General features: G+C 49.6%; 1 protein-coding gene across 9 annotated transcripts in view; it reads right to left on the bottom strand.

The window, feature by feature from the left end:
• The window catches only part of phactr1 (phosphatase and actin regulator 1), a 707,078-nt gene that overhangs the window by 488,187 nt on the left and 197,567 nt on the right, over window positions 1-21,324 (bottom strand). Inside the window, exon 1 of one of the 9 annotated variants that reach the window (XM_038797123.1) lies at window positions 619-639. The exons of the other annotated variants lie outside the window; for them this stretch is intronic. The gene's annotated coding sequence lies outside the window, so the exon portion shown is untranslated. Of the gene's footprint in view, window positions 1-618; window positions 640-21,324 lie in introns of those variants that run through there. 9 annotated transcript variants of the gene reach the window in all.

Below are 21,324 nucleotides of genomic sequence, written 5' to 3'. Positions count from 1 at the left end.
AATCATGCATTCAGCTAGGCTGTCAGATCTAGGGTAGTGAGTAGAAGATGTGAGTGTCATCAATATTCCACTTCTCACATGCATTCTTACAAATGCATTTTGGACGATTATCCGCAATGATTTCCTTAGGCACACCACATAGACTGAAAATAGAGCGCTTACCACAGTTTTGCTTGATTTATTATTCAACTGTCGAATAATGGGGTATATGGTAAAGTAGGTAATGATTCAATTCCAGCTTTGGGTGACTGAATGTGGAGTGTGCACCTTCGCCCCGTTTCTGTGTGGGTTTCCTCCGGGCACTCCGGTTTCCTCCCACAGTACAAAAATGTGCAGATTAGGTGGATTGGCCATGATAAATTATCCCTTCATACCTAAAGATGTGCTGGTTAGGTGGGGTTACGGGGTTAGGGTGGGGGGGGGGGGGGGGGTGGGCTTAGGTAGGGTGCTGTTTCAGAGAGTCACTGTAGACTCAATGGACCAAATGGCTTCTTTCTCCACTGTGGGAATTCTATGGGCTGCCTCTGTTGAGACTCTTCTCGGCCAATATGTGCTCATGTGTGAATGATGAAGTTGTTGAAGAATATCAGGTTGCAGAGTCATTTATAAATGACTCACCTGGCAATGCCTAGCTCATCCTGACAAGGCCAAAATAGTGTCATGTGTTCGTGGGCATGCTGAGTTGAATCAGGCTACCCTTGAATGATGGTTTTCCAGTTTCTGCAGTGTAGAATCTTTCACTGTTTCTCCTTGTAGCTGCTGGCTACAAATAACAGTCATGAAGAAAGCAATGATGAGAACCCCAGGATATTATCATTGTATGGTTTAACAAGATTTGTTAACGACAACCTTTTGGACTTCTTCTGATTCTGAAACCATTCCATTAGTTTGGAAAATTGTGCATGTTCTTAGTCAAGAAAGATGTGAGAGAAAAACGGATTTATAGATCTAACACCGGTTGTCAGGATATCACTAGAATCTATAATTAAGGAAAGGGTGAAATAAATACAGACAATGCTGGAAATACTCAGCAAGTCTGGCAGCTGCTGTAGAGGGAGGAACAGAGTTGACATTTCAAGTCGTGAAATGAAATGAAAAAAATGAAACAAAATGAAAATCGCTTCTTGTCACGAGTAGGCTTCAAATGAAGTTACTGTGAAAAGCCCCTAGTCGCCACATTCCGGCGCCTGTTCGGGGAGGCTGTTACGAGAAATGGAGCTGAACTTATTCAGTCAATGTAAAGTATTCCCCGGAACTCTTTACAATTGAATTTTGCTTCAGCATCCTGCTACCCAATATTACACTCCCACCAGCCAGCTAGCTGTCTCATCAGAGTAACATAAAGGATGCTGGTCTGGTGGCAAGACAGCCCAACAGCAATGTCCTCTCTCAAACCAACACGCCTAACATTGATGCCTACTCACTGAAAAACAGGTCTGCTGTATGTCTGTCACCAGACTCCTGCAGCAACTGTTATACTCAGAACTCAGTCCCTGCAGGAGGCTCCCAGGACGATAGCATAACCGCTTCAGGGATGCCCACAGAAGGTCTGATGGTCAGGCAATGACCATCTCCAATACATAGGAGTTGCTGGTTTGTGACCGACCAAAATAATTATACCAATAATCTTTATTAGTGTCACAAGTAGGCTTCCATTACACTGCAATGAAGTTACTGTGAAAAGTCCCTCATCGCCACACTACAGCGTCTATTTGGGTACACAGAGGGAGAATTCAGAATGTCCAAATTATCTAAAAGCAAGTCTTCCGGGACTTTGTGGGAGGAAACTGGAGTACCCGGTGGAAACCGAAGCAGAAAAAGGGAGAATGTGAAGACAGTGACCAAGGCAGGGATCAAATCTGGGACCCTGGCATTGTGAAGCAACAGTGCTAACCACTGTGCATAGATTTATTTAGAAAGAGACTGAACACATCGATAGACTTTGTTCGGAACATGCAGAAGTGAAATCGAGGCAGTAGGGAGAGAACACAAATTTTCAGACAATTCATCCACTTTACTCTTCAAGCACCACCTACTCTACATGTGCAGAGTCTGCAGATCATGCACTGGACTTAACATCCATCTCAACCCATCAAACTGGAGGGAAAGAAAGTCCTCCTTGAGGAACTGCCTTAAGAGGGATTTTTTAAAAAATAAACATTTTGTTGAGGTATTTTTGGTTTTACAACAACAAAATAAACAATGTATATGGGCGGAATTCTCCGACCCCCTGCAGGGTCGGAGAATCGCCCGGAGCCGGCGTAAACCCCCCCCCCCCCCGCTGTTGCCGGAATTCTCCGCCACCCGGGAATTGGCGGGGGCAGGAATCACGCCGCGCTGATCGGTGCGCCCCCCGCGGCGATTCTCCGGCCCGCGATGGGCCGAAGTCCCGCCACTGAGAGGCCAATCCCGCCGTTCGGGGCCCATCAATCGGCGGGCGGGCCAGTGCCATGGGGGCACTCTTTTTCTTCCGCTGCCAACACGGCCTCCACCACGGCGGAGGCGGAAGAGAACCCCCCTACCGCACATGCGCCGGTGGTGACGTCAGCGGCCACTGACGCACCGGCGCATGCGCGAACCGGCGAAGGCCTTTCGGCCAGCCCCGATGCCGGGGGGGCGCGCGTCAAAGGCCGTTGGCGCCGGTTTTGGCGACTCCGCTACACGGGACCCTCCCGCCCCGCCGGGTAGGGGAGAATCCCGGCCCATGAATCTATAAACGTTGTGCAAAAGCCATTCCTTACAGTTTCCACCTTTATTAACCCCCTACTCTAAGCTAAACTAACACCTCCCCCCCTTCTGCTGACGATTAATTTTCCACAAAGAAGTTGACGAACGGTTCCCACCTACGGGCGAACCCTAACATTGACCCTCTCAAGGCGAACTTGATTTTCTCCAAACAGAGAAGGCTAGCCATGTCCGATAGCCAAGTCTCCGACTTCGGGGCCTTTGAGTCCCTCCAAGCTAATAGTATCCATCTCCTGGCTACCAGGGAAGCAAAGGCCAGAATGTCTGCCTCTTTCTCTTCCTGGATTCCCGGATCTTCCGACACCTCTGGACTCGGTGCCACCCATGTGGACATGACATCTGCAAACCCCTGCCAAAATCCCCTAAGCTTCGGACATGTCCAGAACAAGTGGACGTGGTTCGCTGGCTCTCGCACACACTTTGCACACCTGTCTTCCACCCCAAAGAATCTGCTCAACCGGGCCACTGTCATGTCAGCCCGGTGAATGACTTTGAATTGTATCAGGCTCAGCCTGATACAATGTTGTGGACGGGTTGGCTCTACTCAACATGTCCGCCCATAGACCATCCTCCACCTCTCCTCCAAACTCCTCCTCCCACTTGCGCTTCAGCTCCTCAGTCTGCATCTCCACTGACTCCATAAGTTCCTTGTAAATGTCAGAGACGCTCCCCTCTCCCACCCACCCTCTGGAAACTACCCTGTCCTGTATCCCCCTTGGTGGTAGGAGCGGAAAGGTTGAAAACTATCTACATAGGAAGTCCCGTACCTGCAGGTACCTGAATTTGTTTCCTCTTGCCAATCCAAACTTCTCATCCAGCGCCCTCAAATTCAGAAAGCTCCCCTCAATAACATATCCCCCATCCTCTCAATCCCTGCTCTCTGCCATCTCCGGAACCCCCCATCCGTCCTTCCTGGGGCAAACCAGTGATTATTACAGATTGGAGTCCAAACCAATGCTCCCTCTACTCCCACATGCCTCCTCCATTGGCCCCAGACTCTCAGGGCCACCACCACCACAGGGCTGGTGGAGTACCATGCCAGTGGGAATGGCAGAGGCGCCATTACCAACGCCCCCAAACTAGTGCCCTTGCATGATGCCGCCTCCAAACGCTCCCATGCTGACCCTCCCCCATCACCCACTTCCTGATCATGGCTGTATTTGCCGCCCAGTAGTAGTTACTGGAGTTTGGCAACTCCAGCCCGCCCTCTCCTCGACTCCACTCAAGCATCACCTTCCTTACTCGCGGGGTCTTGCCCGCCCAGACAAAGCCAGTGATCACTTTGTTGATCAGTGTAAAAAAGGACCGCGGAATAAAGGTGGGGAGGCACTGAAATACAAACAGGAATCTCGGGAGGACGATCATCTTCACCGTCTGCACCCTCCCAGCTAGTGACAACGGGAGAGCGTCCCACCTCCAAAAATCGACCTTCATTTGGTCGACAGCCCCGGTAGAAAGCCTCAAAAGCTCCATTAACTTGTCCCAGCCCTCTCTCTCATCTTTAACGAGCTTTCTACCATGCACCTGCCTGCCGTCTCACCTAGTGAGCAATAGACAGCTGGCTTACCCCGTGCTCTTAAAATGCCCCTCGCGAGCAGCGAAGTTGGTTCGCCTTCCCCGTCTATTCAAGCTCAAAATCCATTTGTAGCCTTTTTCTCTCCACTAAAAGCTCTTTTATCAGGGCCATGGAATACTGCCGATCCAACTCCACAATTGAGTCAACTAACTTCTGCCTTTCCGTCCTGCCAACCTTATCCCTGTTGGCCAAACTGACTGCTGTAAAAACCATCCTCCTATTGATCAAGATTGCCACCCCTCTCGACCTTGAATCAAAATTTGAGTGGAACACCGGCCACAACTCATCCCTTCCTCAGCCTCGTCTGATCACAAACCCACAAACGCGTCTCCTGAAAGAAGACTACTTCTGTACTGAAACTCTTAAAATAGGCAAACAATCCACATTCCCAGCCTGACGCGTTGGCCTCTGGACGCCCCCCGCGCTACTGGAATCAGCCATATTCCACACACCCTCGCCCCCGTGAGCAACTCACCTACCTCAAAATCGAGGCCCACCCAAGATGGCCGCAGTCCCCACCCTCATACAGAGCCACAAAGAAACTCTTGTCAGCATTCTATCCTCCCGCCCCTTCCCCACCTCCCCTCAGCTTCCTAGCCAACACCACTCTCAACATCCCAGTCCCTCTCCCTCCAAATAACAGCCAACCAATCCACCTAGCTCAGATAAGCACCCCTCCTACCCCACCTCAAGCAATGAAAACCCAGCCAAACTAGGCTCATTTCCTTTCCCCACAAACAAAAGGAAATTGTGGGCCTGCCAGAGAAAGCTGAAGGTGTGAGTGCCACGAGCTAGGTCACGACGATGTTGGTGAAGTTGGTAGAGGAGAAAGTTCTAGACATGGTTCCAGAGGCGGACCGGTCCTACTAATGGACCGGTTAGTGGATCAGTTCGCCCTGCTGCCTCTCAGCGCCAGGGACCCAGGTTCGATTTTCACCTCGGGTGACTGTGTGGAATTTTCACATTCTCCCCGGGCGCGATTCTCCGCTCCCCACGCCGGGTGGGAGAATCGCGGGAGGGCTGGGCCACTCACGACATGCCGCCCTGGCCCCCCCCCCCCCTCCCCCCCGCGATTCTCCCACCCCCCGCTCGCCGAATCGCCGCTCGCCATTTTTCACGGCAACCGGCGATTCTCCGGCCCGGATGCGCCGAGCGGCCTGCCGTTCCCGACCGGTTCACGTTGGCGGCAACCACACCTGGTCGCTGCCGTCATGAACATGGGCGGCAGATGCTCATTTGTGGCTTGTGGGGGGTGGTTAGGATCGTCGGGCTGGCGTCTCAAAGGGACGCACTCTTTCCCCTATGCCACCCCGCAAGATCAAGCCGCCACGTCTTGCGGGGCAGCGGAGGGGAAGACGGCAACCGCGCATGCGCGGGTTGGAGCTGTCAGCCATCGTGACGTCAGCCGCGCATGCGCAGGTTGGAGCCGGCCAACCTGTGCATGCGCAGCTGACGTCATTTAGGCGCCGCCGTCGCGTCATTCTCGGCCCGCCGCCTTGACGTAAGCGTCAAGGCCCGGCGGCCAACATTAATGGAGCGCCGCTGCGAGCCCCTCGGGTGGGGGTGAATAAGGTGCGAAGAGCGGCCTCCGAGGCCGTCATGAAACTCGGCCGAGTTTCACGACAGCCTTCCTGATTCATCGCGGGAGCGGAGAATTCCGCCCCCTGTCTCTGCATCGGTTTGCTCCTGGTGCTTCGGTTTCCTCTCACAGTCCAAAGATGTGCAGGTTAGGTGGATTGCCCATGATAAATTGCCACTAAGTGTCCATAGGTTGGGTGGGCTTACAGAGATAGGGCACGAGATTGGGCTCAGGTACGGTGCTCCTACGGAGGGTCGGCACAGATTTGATGGGCCAAATGGCCTCCTTCTGCACTGTAGAGAATATATGATTCTACAAAGGTCCTTGAGGAAGAAAGCGAGAGTGGGGGAGCCGCCGTGGGCAGTGATTGTGCGTATGCACAAGTTTCAGGACAAAGAAAAGATTTTGAGATAGGCCAGGGTAAGTCGGGACTGATGTGACCATCAATTCACAAGACACGTGATTGGAAGTGAACAGTGGTTTTAATAGTCTTACAACTGAACCTGCCTGCAACGAGATGAACTGGCAGAATGCTCACAACTGCAGATTGTTATACTTCCGGTCAGTGGGAGGAGCCATGGGCGGAGCCAATGGTGGAGCCCAGTACAAACTCCTCATCTCCCCCTGTAGGCAGAGCCGTGCACCTGCTCGTATACCGAGCTTACAAAGACACAACACAAATAATATAACACAGTGTGAATTACCAGGATTATGATTCACCACATTCACCGCCTGTAAAAAAAATCAGGCGGGGGTGATGGGTCTACAAATTGAGCCGGTCCGGCAGTCGAGTCGTCCTCTGGGATCGGCGAAGCGCCGGGGTTGCAGCCACTTCTGGAGGCTGGGTGGTGGCGGCCGGTGAGGGTACGATGGCGGACTCCGGGGGTGATTCGGTCCGAGCTTTGTACCCGACTGGTTCGACTGGTGACGGTGAGCGCCGGAACCCCATAGGCGCGGGGGCGCGGAGCACGGGCAGTGAACCTGTAGGCGTGGGGGCGCAGGGCGCGGGGGGTGGGTGGGGTAGTGTGGGGGGTACCTTGGCGGTAGTAGTGTTGGGGTTGGATCCTGCAGGCGCCAGGTCGCGGGGGGAAACAGTGTCCTGACGGCCGTCAGGGTATTCGATGAACGCATATTGGGGGTTCGAGATGAGGAGGAGCACTCTCGCAACGAGTGGGTTAGAAACCCCCGTGGTAGTGCCCCTGGAAAAAACAAATAGCCGCTCGTGAGGGGTCTGATTGGTGGCTGGACATAGGAGGGACCTAATAGCATGGAGTGCTTCGGGGAGGAACTCCTGCCAATGGGAGGTCGGGAGCTTCCTGGACGGGAGGGTCAGTAGGACGGTCTTCCAGACCGTTGCGTTCTCCCTTTCCACCTGCCCATTCCATCTGAGGTTGTAGCTGGTAGTCCTGCTCGAGGCGATGCCCTTGTCGAGCAGGTACTGCCGCAGCTCGTCGCTCATAAAGGACGAACCCCTGTCGCTGTGTACGTAGCTGGAGAAACAAAACAGGGTGAAGATGCTGTGCAGGGCTCTGATGACTGTGTGGGAGGTCATATTGGGGCACGGGATAGCAAAGGGGAAGAGGGAGAACTCGTCGATGACGTTTAGGAAGTACACATTCCGATTGGTTGAGGGGGGGTGGCCCTTTGAAATTGATGCTCAGGCGTTCAAAGGGCCGGGAGGCCTTTACCAGGTGGGCCCTGTCTGGTCTATAGAAGTGCGGTTTGTACTCCGCACAAATTGGGCAATCCCTGGTGATGGCTCCTCGGTGGAGAAAGGCAGATTTCGGGCTTTGACGTAGTGGGCGAGCCGGGTGACCCCCGGGTGGCAGAGGTCATTGTGGATAGCTTTCAGGTGGTCGTCTTGCGCGCTGGCGCACGTGCCGCGGGACAGGGCATCTGGGGGCTCGTTGAGCTTCCCCGGTCGGTACATAATATCGTACTTGTAGGTGGAGAGTTCGATCCTCCACCGTAGGATCTTATCGTTTTAAATTTTGCCCCTTTGTTAGTTGTCAAACATGAAGGCTACCGATCTTTGGTCGGTGATGAGGGTGAACCTCCTACCTGCGAGGGAGTGCCTCCAGTGACGTATAGCTTCCGCGATGGCTTGTGCTTCCTTTTCGACTGAGGAGTGTCGAAGTTCCGAAGCGGAGAGGGTTCGGGAGAAAAAGGTGACTGGTCCCCCTGCCTGATTTAGTGTGGCTGCGAGAGCTACCTCTGAGGCATCGCTCTCTAGCTGAAAAGGGACGGATTCATCCGCCGCCCGCATGGCCGCTTTGGCGATGTCCTCCTTGATGCAGGTGAAGGCCTGGCGAGCCTCATCTGATAGAGGAAGGAGTGTGGCCTTAAATAGTGGGCGGGCTTTGTCCGCATACAGAGGGACCCACTAGGCATAATACGAGAAAAATCACAGGCACTTTTTGAGGGCCCTGGGACAATGAGGGAGAGGGAGTTGTAAGGCCCATACGGTCCGGGTCGGGGCCCAGGACTCCGTTTTCCACGACATAGCCGGGATGGCTAGCCTGGTCGTGCGGAATATGCATTTCTCCGTGTTATACGTGAGGTTGAGTTTCTGGGCAGTCTGGAGAAATCGATGGAGGTTATCGTCGTGGTCCTGCTGATCATGGCCGCAGATGGTGACGTTGTCCAAGTACTGAAACGTGGCCCGCAGCCCGTACTGGTCCACCATTCATAAGAACATAAGAACATAAGAACTAGGAGCAGGAGTAGGCCATCTGGTCCCTCAAGCCTGCTCCGCCATTCAATTAGATCATGGCTGATCTTTTGTGGACTCAGCTCCACTTTCCATTCGGTCCATTGCTCGTTGGAACACCGAGACCCCATTTGTGACGCCAAAGGGAACCCGGAGGAAGTGGAAGAGGTGGCCATCAGCCTCGAACGCCGTGTAGTGGCGGCCCTCCGGGCGGATTGGGAGCTGGTGGTATGCAGCCTTCAGATCCACCGTGGAGAAGATGCGATAATGTGTGATCTGATTCACCATGTCTGCAATCCCGGGGAGGGGTGTGCATCGAGGAGCGTGAACCAATTAATGGTCTGGCTATAGTCCACTACCATTCGGAATTTTTCCCCGGTCTTGACGACCACCACCTGAGCTCTCCAAGGGCTATTACTGGCCTCTATGATCCCCACACGTAGAAGCCTAAGGACCTCGGTTCTGATAAACACCCTGTCCTGCAGGCTGTATCGCCTGCTGCGAGTGGCTACGGGTTTGCAGTCCGAAGTGAGATTGGCAAAGAGTTGAGGGGGGTCGATTTTTAGCATCGCTAGACTGCAGATAGTGAGTGGGGGCAGGGGCCCGCCGAAGCTGAGGGTGAGGCTTTTGAGGTTGCACTGGAAGTCGAGTCCCAGTAAGAGTGGGGCGCAGAGTTCGGGGAGTACGTATAGCTGGAAGTTCGAGTAACTAGCGCCCTGAATCTTAGGGTCGCGTCGGTGCACCCTTGGAGGTGAGCAGAGTGTTAGCCCGAAGCGAGGGAGATAGTTTGCCGTGCAGGGAAGACAGGGAGCGAATAGCGGTCTTACCAGATCTGGGTGTACGAAGCTCTCGGTGCTCCCGGAGTCAAAGAAGTGCGGTGTCCTGTACCCGTTGATTTTAACGGTCATCATAGAGTTGCGGAGGTGTTTCGGACGCGACTGGTCCAGCGTGACCGCGCTGAGTTGCAGGTAGTCAGCGGTTCGATCAGCTGTGCTGGAGTGGCCCCGTGATGACTGTCCGCTGAGGTTGTAGTCTTCGAGGTGAGTATTAGAGTTTGAAGAGGATGGATCCCAAGATGGCAGCCCCCGTGGATCGCACGTGGCAGGCGGCGAGGAAGATGACGCCCAAGATGGCAGCCCCCATGAGTCGCACGTGTCGGGTGGGGGCGGAGTTGGAGTACAGGCCGCAGCATTTCGGGGCCTGCGGGCCTGTGAGTTTTGGAAGCGAGTGCTCTGGGCTGCAGGAGAGTTTGGAGAGGGGGATTTCTTCATCAGGCAGACCCGGGCATAGTGGCCTTTGCGACCGTAGCTGCTGCAGGTCGCGTTGCGGGCCGGGCAGTGCTGCCGTGGATTTTGGGGCTGCCCACAAAAATGGCACATTGGGGCTGCGTAGTGGGTGGGTGGCCGCGCGGCGCAGGCCTGGGGCAGTCGCTGGTCGGGGGCCCAGGATGGGGTCGCTTGGTCTGCGGGGAACGAGGTGAGGCTGCGGAACGAGACTTCCATGGTAGTAGCCAATTCTACAGTGTCCTCCAAGTTCTGAGCCCCTTTTTTAAGCAATCGCTGGCGCACATAGTTTGACCTGAGCCCTGCCACGTACACATCTCAGACAGCGAGTTCGATATGCTGGGCAGCTGATGCAGCTTGATAATTACAGTCCCGAGCTAAGGCTTTTAAATCGCACAGGAATTCGTCCAACAACTCCGCGGGGCGCTGGCAGCGTGTCGTAAAAATGTGGCACGCGTAGACCTCATTGATGGGCCTCACGTACATTCAATCTAGCATGGCTAGGGCCTCCGTATATGAGGTAGTGCTGTTAAGTTGAGTAGAGATACGGTGGCTCACCCTTGCGTGCAGTAGACTGTGTTTCTGCTCCTTTGTAGATTCTGTAGTGCTTGATTCAGCCAGGTAGGCCTTGAAACATCTGAGCCAGTGTAGAAAGATTTATTTTGCCTCTGCAGCCTGCGGGTCGAGTTCTAGTCGGTCAGGTTTGAGGGCTGATTTCATAGTCGTTTTCTTCAAGTTTCCCAAGACTATTAAATTGATATGACCATCAATTCACAAGACACGTGATTGGAAGTGAACAGTGGTTTTAATAGTTTTACAACTGAGCCTGCCTGCGACGAGATGAACTGGCAGCCGGCTCACAACTGTAGATCTTTATACTTGCGGTTAGTGGGAGGACCCATGGCCGGAGCCATGGGCGGAGCCAAAGGTGGAGCCCAGTACAAACTCCTCATCTCCCCCTATGGGAAGAGCCGCGCAACTGCTTGTATACCGAACTTACAAAGACACAACACATATAATATAACAGCGTGAATTGCTAGGATTATGATTCAACACAGGGACTTGGAAGGAAATTGGTGTGTGACAATTATAAAAGCCAAGACAAAATAAAGAGAATAAACAAGGAAAACGGGGTTTAAACAGGAGGATCCTTACACAATATCATTTCTTTTCCATATTACATGTGCTCTGGTTTCCACCCACAAGTTCCCAAGTTACAGTTTTCCACTAGCATTTGTGTGAAGAAGTGTTTTCTGTCATCACCATTGAAAAACCAAGCTCTAATTTTAAGGTTCTGTCCTCTTCATCTGGATTTCCCAAACAGAGGAAACAGTTTCTCGCTATCTAACCCTATCAAATCCATTCATAACCTCACTTAATTCAACTGCTACTCTACTATACTCAAGGAAATGCTAGCTAAGTCTGTGAAATCCGTCCAAATAACAACACTTTTAGCTCCAGAATTATACATATGATCCCCAACTGCATTCAATTCAGGGCCAATATATTCTTCTGAAGTGCAGTAGTGTCCAGAACTGAACCACAGTATTCCAAATGGGATTTGACCAGAGCCTCATTCAACTGCAACATAAATTCCATCTATTTCATGGTGTTGCTCACAATAAGGTGGTGGATTTGCTACTTTAGGTCCTAAATGCTTGAAATAAACGCTGGATTTACTGTAAGGCAGGTTGTAAATCAGAACCCCATCAATTGAGAAAATGTTTTTAAAAAGGGCACTTGAAATGGGCAACATTCTATAACTGATTTGCATTTCAAAGAGGTTGAGTCAACTGCACAAGGTGACGGTAGAACTGGAGAGACAACAGGAACACACTATAGGGCAGAAATGAATGACTGGCTGATTACAGTGTGCACAAAATCACAAAAGTACTACTCCTCTCTCCAAAGGGGAGGTCAGGTCAGGTACCCAGGTCAGAAACCCCACCCCCAATTACCAGGGGAGTTCATACTCAGCTGTGTAAGGGGGAAAACAAATGGAGCACAGTCCTTGGTCCCCAAGAGTGACCATCACCTTTCAACCCTCCCTGGCTTTAGGTGCAATGCCAGGGGACTGGAGAGATGACAACGTTTTACTGTTGTTTTAAAAGGGGGAAATGGATAATCTGAGTAACTGTAGGCCAGTTAGCTTTACCTTGGTTGTGGGAAAATTACTGGAATCAATACTGAGGGACAGTATACACATACATTTAGAAATTAATCAGACCTAAATTAATCAAGGAAAGTCACATAGATTTGTGAAGGGAACATTATGCCTGACCTAACAAGATTAAATTTCCAAGGGACAGCAGCAAATTGGATCTAAAATTGGTTCAGAGGCAGGAAGCAAATGTTAATGGCTGACAAGGTTTTTTGCAGCAGGAAGGGTGTTATCAGTGAGCTTCCACAGGGCTCAGTACTCAGTCTCTTGCTTTTCATTGTTTATTTTAATGATTGAGACCCAAATGTGGGGGCATGATAAAGAAGTTTCCAGATGATACAAAAATAAATACTGTTTTTGACAGTGAGGAGGAAAGCATTAGACTGCAATAAGATGATCTGGTATGGGCTAAAAATGGAAGATAAGCAGCAGGTATTTCCGACCCCACGCTGGGTCGGAGAATCCCCGGGGGGTGGTGTGTATCCCGCCAGGCTGCCCCAACGCCGGCTGCCATATTCTTCAGCGCCATTTTTCGAGTGGGGGCGGGGTTTATGCCATGCTGGTGGGGGGCCTTGACAGCGCTCCCCCAGCAATTCTCCAGGCCCCGATGGGCCGAACGGCCATCCGTTTCTGGTCAGTCCCGCCGGCGTGGATTAGACATGGTCCCACATGGCGGGACCTGGCAGGTATGTCGGCTGGTGTGGTCCCCGGGGGGTCGGGGGGGGGAATCCGACCCTGGTGGGGGGGGGGCCACCACGGTGACCTGGCCCATGATCGGGGCCCACCGATCTGAGGGCGGGCCTGTGCCATGGGGCCACCCCTTCCTTCTGCACTGACCCCTGTAGGGCTCCGCCATGGCTGGCGTGGAGAAGAGAGGCCCCGCGCATGCGCTAGAACATGCCAGCAGTTCTGCACATGAGCGGGATCACGCCGGCCCTTTGGCACATGTGCGGAATTGTGCAGCCCTTCGGCGCCAGCTTGCGCGGAGCCAGCCCCTCAAGCATCCACCTAGCCCCCGAACTGCGGAGAATTCCGCACTTTTGGGGCTGTTGATGCCAGGCCGGTTCACGCCAGTTTTCCCGCGGCCTGGGGACTCCTGCCCAAGGTAATGCATATTGGCAAGTGCAGGAAGAAAAGGAATACACAATAGCTAGGAGAATATTGCGCAGTGTGAAGGAACAAAGAGCCTTGAAGTATATGTCCACAGATCCTTAAACGGTAATAAGACAGGTCAATGATATGGCTGAAAAGACACACAGTATGCTTTCCTTTATCAGCTGAGGCGCAGAATATAAGAGCGAGGAGGTTATCATTGAATCATATAGAACATAGAACAGTACAGCACAGAACAGGCCCTTCGGCCCTCGATGTTGTGCCGAGCCATGATCACCCTACTCAAACCCACGTATCCACCCGATACCCGTAACCCAACAACCCCCCCCCCCCCCTTAACCTTACTTTTTAGGACACTACGGGCAATTTAGCATGGTCAATCCACCTAACCCGCACATCTTTGGACTGAAATTTGGACTTATGATTGAAGGAGGCCATTCAGACCATCGAGATAGCACCGACCTCTGAAAGAGCACCCTATCTAGTCCCAATCCTCCGCCCTATCCCCATAATCTGTAACCCCATCTAACCTGTGGACACTAAAGGGCACTTTAGCATGGGCCATCCACCTGACCTGCACATCTTTGAACTGTGGAAGGGAACCGGAGCAGACACAGGGAGAATGTGCAAACTCCACACAGTCACCCAGCATCGGAATCGAACCTAGGTTTCTGGTGCGAACCACTGTGCCATCGTGCCGCCCATTAAAACTGGTATGGTAAAACTGCACAGAACAAGTCCAAGCTTGAGTAGTGCATACAATTTTTGTCACCACATTACAGGAAAGGTATGATTGCAAAGGTGAGCAGATTTGCAAGGATATTGACAGGTCTTTTGCGATGAGAAAAGATTGCAGTTTTACTTGGAACTGAGGAGACTGAAGTGTGGCTTAATTGAGGAATGTAAACTTAAGAGGGAACTAGATAATGTACATAGGAACAATTTTTAACCTTATTTTTACCGATTTACCTCAGCAAAATCAAAAGCCAAGGTATATAGAAGGATTAGAAGTAATATAAATTAGCTATTTTCAATCCAGAGCATGGTGGTGTCCTTAAACTTGCTGCCTGAAAGGTCTTAGAAGCAGAAATTTTCACCACACTTAAAAGGTAATTGGATGTCTACACATAGTGTTAGCTGCCGTGAATGGAACTTGAGATGAGGTAAGTGTGGCAAATTAGGAAAGTGGCAGAGGGAGGAATTGCTGTGTTTTTTAAAAATACATAAATAGGAAGAGGGAGACCAAAGGCAACATTGGCCCCTTACAGAATGAGACTGGGTAAATACTAATGGGGAACCAGGAAATGGCTAATAAGTTAAATAAATACAATACACCAGTCTTCACGGTGGAAGACACAAATAACATTCCAAAAATATTAAATAATCAAGAGCCAGAAGAGGGAGAGGAAATAAATACAGTAACAATCACTGGAGAAAAGGTACTAGGTAAATTAACATGACTAAAGACCGATAACTACCCTGGAAGTGATGGGTTGCATCTCAGGATATTAAAGGAAGTAGCTACAGAGATAGAGGATGCACTGGTAGTAATCTTGCAAGAATCCTTAAATTCTGGAAAAGTCCCAGAGGGTTGGAAAACTGCCAATGTAACATCTTTATTCAAAATACGAGGGAGACAGAAAAGCAAGTAGCTATTTGTCAGTTAGCTTAACTTCTGTCATTGGTATAATGTTAGAATCAATTATAAAGGATGTAATAGCAGAGCATTTAGAATTCACAATATAATCAAGCAGAGTCAGTTTGGCTTCATGAAGGGGAAATCATGCCTGACAAATTTATTATAACTCTTAGAGGTGGTAACGAGCAGAATGGATGAAGGGACACCAGTGGATATAATGTTCGGAGAATCCTAGGGCGCCGCCCCGACGCCGACTTCCTCATTTTCCGGCGCCGTTTTTCGGGCGCCCGCAGGATTGCCTCCACGCCAATCGGGGGCCATTGACTTCGGCACCCCTCCCGGCGATCATTTCAGGCCCCGGTAGGCCGCATGGCCGACGAGTTTGGCCGAGTCCCGCCGGCATGGATTACTCAGCTCCCACACGGCGGGACCTGGAAGGTGAGTGCGCGGGGGATCTGACCCCGGGAGGGGGGGGGGGGGGGGGGGCACAGTGCCCAGGCCTGCAATCAGGGCCAACCAATCGGCGGTCAGGCTGGTTCCGTGGGGACCTACTTTACTCCATGCCGGCCACTGTAGGGCTCCGCCGTATTGCCCAGGGGCCGGCACGAAGAAGGGAACGCCGCGCATGCACGGAATCACGCAAGCGTGCACTCACGCAGGCCGTTCCGTGCTGGCTGGAGCTGCGGGGACCACTCCGGTGCCAACTTAGACCCCTAGGAAGGTGAGAATTCCTCACTTTCGGGGACCGTTGACGCTGGAGTGGTTGCCGCTGGTTTTCATGCTGGCGTGGGGACATAGCGCCATTATTAGAGAATCCCGCCCCATATACTTGGATTTACAAAAAACGTTTGTTAAGGTGCTATACAAAAGACTACTTAAAAAGACAAGACTAGAATTCTTTGAAGGTGCAAATAGTAGAGTTGACCAGGGAGGACCGGTGGATGTGGTTTATTTAGACTTTCAGAGGGCTTTTGACAAGGTCTCACATAGCAGATTACTATAAAATAAAGAACAATACATCACAGGAACAGGCCCTTTGGCCCTACAACCCTGTACCGGTCATGCTGCAACCCTTGGCCAAAACCCTTAGCACTTCCTAGTGCCGTATCCCTCTATACCCATCCTACGCATGTATTTCTCAACATGCCTTTTGAACGCCATTTGAACTGCTTCCACAATCTCCACTGGCAACGCGTGCCAGGTACTCAGCACCCTCTGTGTAAAAAAACCTGCCTTGCTCATCTGCTCTAAGCTTTGCCCCACGGACTATAAACATATGCTCCCTGTTGACTGACCCCTTCACCTTGGGAAAGAATGCCTGCTCATCCACTCTATCCATGCCCCTCATAATCTTGTAGACCTCTATCAGGTCACCCCCCAACCTCCGTCTTTCTGATGAAAACAGTCCGAGTCTATTCAGCCTCTCCACATAGCTAACACCCTCCAGACCAGGTAATATCCTGGTAAACCTCCTCTGCACCCTCTACAAGGCCTCCACATCCTTCTGGTAATGTGGCAATCAGAATTGTGCGCAATAATCCAAGCCGTACCAAGGTTCTAGACAACTGCAGCATGACTTGCCAGTTCTTATACTCGTGCCCAGTCCAATGAAGGCAAGCATTCCGTATGCTTTCTTGACTACCTTGTCCACTTGTGTTGCCACTATCAAAGATCTGTGGACCTGCACACCGAAATCTCTCTGACTTTCTATTTTCCTAAGAGTTTTGCCATTTACGGTATATTTCCCCTCTATGTTAGACCTACCAAAATGCATTACCTCACATTTCATAGAACCATAGAATTTACAGCTCAAAGGGCCGAAAGCCTCCTCCTGCTTCTATTTTCTATGTATGTTCATAAGAGCCCATAGTGTTGGGGGTAGTATATTAACATGGATGGAGGATAGGGCAGACAGTAGTTGGACCGCTGCCTCACAGCAGCAGCAGGAACCTGGGTTCAATTCTGACCTTGGGTGACTGCCTGTGTGGAGTTTACATGTTCTCCCCGTGTCTGCGAGGGTTACCTCTGGATGCTCAGGTTTCCTCCCACAGTCCAAGGAAGATTGATTGGCCATGTTAAATTGTCCCTAAGTGCCCAAGGGCTAGGTAATGTAAGGGGATAGGATAGGTGAGTGGGCCTAAGTGGGGTGCTCTTTTGAAGGGTTGGTGCAGACTCCATGGTCCGAAAGGTCTCCTCTACACTGTAGTGATTCTATGAAGACAGAGAGTTGGGATAAGTGGGTAATTTTCAAGATGGCAATCTGTAACTAGAGGAGTGCTACAGGGATCAGTGCTGGGGCCACAATTATTTACAATATATATTAATGACTTTGACGAGGGAGGTAAATGCACTTTGCCAAATTTGTGAATGATACAAAAATAGGTGAGGATGGCACAAAGAGTCGACAGAGGGATACAGACAGGTTAGGTAAGTAGGCAAAAACTTGGCAGATGGAATATAATGTAAGAAAGTTTTAAGTTCTGCACTTTGGTAGAAAGAATAAAGGAACTGCATATTATTTAAATGGAGACAGACTACAGAAAACCACAGCACAGAGGGATTTGGGGGTTCTCGTGCATAAATCACAAAAAGCTAACATGCAAGTTCAGCTGGTAATAGGGAAGGCGAATGGAATGTTGGCTTGTATTTCAAAGAGAATGGAGTGTAAAAATAGGGAAGTCTTGCCAAACCTATATAAGGCACTAGTTAGGCCACACTTGAATTACTGGGAACAGTTCCGGTCCCCTTATCTCCAGAAAGAAATACTGGCATTGGGGCAGTCCAGAGAAGATTCACTAGGTTGATCCCAGGGATGGAGGGATTTTCTTATGAGGAGTGGTTGAGTAGTTTGGGCTACTCGTTGGATTTAGATTAGGGTTAGGGTTTGGGTTCGGCAACTTTATTGAGACATATAGGATTCTCAGGGGCTTGACAGGGTGGATGCTGAAAGAATTTTCCCTCTTGTGGGAGAGTCTACGGCCAGAAGACAGAATCTCACAGTAAGCAGTCGCTCATGAGGACAGAGATGAGGAGGTATTCTTTCTCTCAGAGGGTAGTGAACCTGTGAAATTCATCATCGCAGAGAGCTGTAGAACCTGGGTTATTAAATTAGTCCAAGGCTAAAATAGACAGATTTTTCATCTGTAAGGGAATCAAGGGTTATGGGGTTAAAACGGGAAAGTGGGGTTGAGGAATATATCAAATCAGGCGTGATCTCATTGAATAGTGAAGCAGACGTGATGGGCTGAATGGTTTACTTCTGCTCCTACATCTTATGGTCTTATGAGGGGCTGTATTCAACAAGGCTACAGACTAGAGCAAGAAAATAGGATTAGACTGGGTAGATTGGATTAGACTGTTCATCAACCAGCATGAACACGATGGGCCAAATGACCTCCGTTTGTGTTGTTAATTTTCTATGATTTTATGAAAAATGAGATAGGTATTAGTAAATCAGAGTGTGGTTGTAATGTGAAACAAGCAGCAGTGGAAGCAAAGAGAGCAGGTGCATTTAAGAGAAAACTGGTAATTACACAAAGAAGAAAGCAATAGAATGATATGTTGATGGAGGTTAGTTGAAAAAGAGTGGGAGGAGGCTCTTGTGGAGTATTAGCATTGGGTTGTATGGCCTGTTTCTGTGCTGTAAATACTTAGTAAAGTCTTCAGCCTGGTGTGAAAAACAGAAAGGAAATTAATCATTTCACACTTTAAGATAACTTCACTTTTGCTCAAAGAGCTGTCACCTTCGAGCAAGCTCCAGTAATAACATCAATTAGCTTCTGAGTGACTTGTCGCTGTTTATACAATTTAAACACAGGGAATACTAGTGCAATTATCTTAAAGATCAAGGTGCCCTAGAAAGCAAACTGTAAACAACAGCAAGGATATTAGCAAGCATTATCTAAGTGACTCAACACCAAATTGAAACGTTCTGATGACAGGTCATTAAACTGAAAAGTTAACTGTTTCTCCCTCGACAGATGTGTCAGGCCTGCTGAGTATTTCAACCATTTTCTATATTTATTTCAGATTTATGACACGCACAGTATATGTTATTGCACCAAGAGTGTCACATTCTTCCATCACTTTTGAAGTTATGCAGTGCCCTGCTAGTCCTTGGGTCACTTATCGCAGCTAATTTTCTATCTTTGGTTATATATCAAGAGCACAGACCTCCATGTGTAGTATCCATATTATAAAGACTTGGAATGCAAATTGCATTAATAAATGACAAAAATCCACATATCCTACCAGGTTTGAGCTGAGTGGACAATATGAACCAGTAGTTGAAGGAATAAATTTATATTAGGGCAAACAATCTCTTGTGTTGACAACATGAGTTCACATCTGCCAGTCAAATGGATGGACCTCAAGTTTCCCATAATATTTGTTTATCTGAAGAATATTAAGCAATTGCAGAAAGCATCATTTCCGTTCATGGTGAGGAGACTATCCTTGTGACAGTGTCACGGAGGTCATTTCATAAGACGGATTTTCTAAGTATGTGTTGTTACCAGGAATCATGTCCTGTAACTGAGCTCAATCAGCAAATGCAGGCAACACACCCAAAGTTTCCAGATAATTGAATTAGCGGATAAAGCTCTGGTGACCAGAAAATTGTCAGAAAATCAATCCTGTTTCTTCCTAAAACAACTATATGGACAATATTGTTGTTTTCAGCAGATTGATTTGGCACCACAAAGTTGTTTTTCAGACAGTGGCTAGTGGCATCAAATTTTATGTTATTAGATTGTTATTTTATTGGCTATAACACTGTTAGGTCTCAGGCAAGTAACCACTCGGAAGCGACGACTGTAGAAAAACATAGATTTATTTTTCTTATATATTTACACCTTCTATTCCCTGAAGGGTCTCCCGAACTCGGCCCACACTTGGGTCGGGGTATTTATGTCCCAGAGGCTCCTAGTTTAAGGGGGTAGCTCTGCCCCCTCATCTCGGTAGATCACAGTCAGGTGAAGCCATCGAGTTTGTGAGGTTGCAGATCCCTGAGCCGCCTGTCAGTTTATAACAAAGATCATAAGATCTCGGAGCCGAAGTAGACTATCCAGCCCATCAAGTCTGCTTCGCCATTCAATGAGATCAGGACTGACCTGATATGATAAACTTCAACTCCACTTTCCTGTTTTATCTCCATAACCCTTGATTATCCTCCTGACTAAACATCTGTCTATCTCAGCCCTGAACAAGGGGAAACAACCTCTCAGCATCTATCCTGTCAAGACCCCTAAGAATCCAATATGTCTCCTATTCGTCCAAACTCCTTTGAGTACAGGCCCAACCTACTCAACGTCTCCTTACAAGAAAATCTCTTCACACCTGGGATCGAAGTAGTGAACCTTTTCTAGACTGCATCCAATCCCTTAGATATAGGCAACAAAACTGTTCACAGTATTCCAGGTGTGATCGAAATAATGCCTTGTACAGTTTTAGCAACAGTTCCTTATTTTTATACTCAATTCCCTTTAAAATAAATGCCAACATTCCATTTACCTCCCAATACTTGCTTAACGTCCATGCTAGCTTTTTGTGATTTATGCACGAAGAACCCCAAATCCCTTTGTGCTGCAGGTTTCTGCAATCTTTCTCCAATTAAATAATATTCAGCTTCTTTGTTCTTCCTAGTGCATAACTTCACATTTTCCGACAGAATGGTTGGGATTTTCTGGCCTACCGCCACGCCATGTCTCTCGGCAGCAAGAGGCGGCCCACCTTTGGCTGGATCCTCTGATCCTGCCTCTAGGAATGGGATTTCCCACTGAATCCACATCACACCATTGGAAGATCCATGGCAGGGTGCATGGTCTCTGGAACAGAGCCAGCATGAAGAACCAGAAGATCTCAACCTAAATTCCATCTGCCAAGTTTTTGCCCACTCACTTAACCTGTTTATATCTGTCTACAGATACTTTTGCAGCAGTTTTGTTCACCTAAGGGCAAAAGACGACATGGGCGCAAAATATCGCGAGTCTCAGAAAATAAGAATCTCGTCGGTGGTTAGCACTGTTGCCTCACAGCACCAGGTTTAATTCTGACCATGGATGATTGTCGGTGTGGAGTTTGAACATTCTCCCCATGTCTGTGCGAGTTTCCACCGGGTACTTTGGTTTCCTCCCACAGTCCAAAGAAGTGCAGGTTAGGTGTACTGGCTATGCTAAATTGCCCATTAGTGTCCAAAAGGTTATGTGGGGTTAGGGAATAGGATGGGGGAGTATGCCTAGGTTGGGTGCTCTTTCGGAGGGTCGGTACAGACTCAATGGGCTGAATGGCCTCCTTTGCATTGTCAGGATTCTATGCAATTCTCTTCTAGGAGATCCTATTTTCCAATTCTCCCCGCCCCCCAGGCAGTGACATAATGAGATTCTTGCCCAGGAAGATCAGGAACCTCATTTGAATACATTTCAATAGAATTATTGTGCTTTCCTTCTGTATCACCCCCCCCCCCCACCAAGGGAAAGTGCTGGTGGCAAGTGGGGAGTTCCTTTGGGGTGGTTTGTCTT

The sequence above is a fragment of the Scyliorhinus canicula genome, chromosome 5, assembly GCF_902713615.1.
Source record: "Scyliorhinus canicula chromosome 5, sScyCan1.1, whole genome shotgun sequence".
Classification (NCBI taxonomy): Eukaryota; Metazoa; Chordata; class Chondrichthyes; order Carcharhiniformes; family Scyliorhinidae; genus Scyliorhinus; species Scyliorhinus canicula.
The sequence above is the reverse complement of the archived record's forward strand: the minus strand, read 5'-3'. Positions and strand labels throughout refer to the sequence as shown.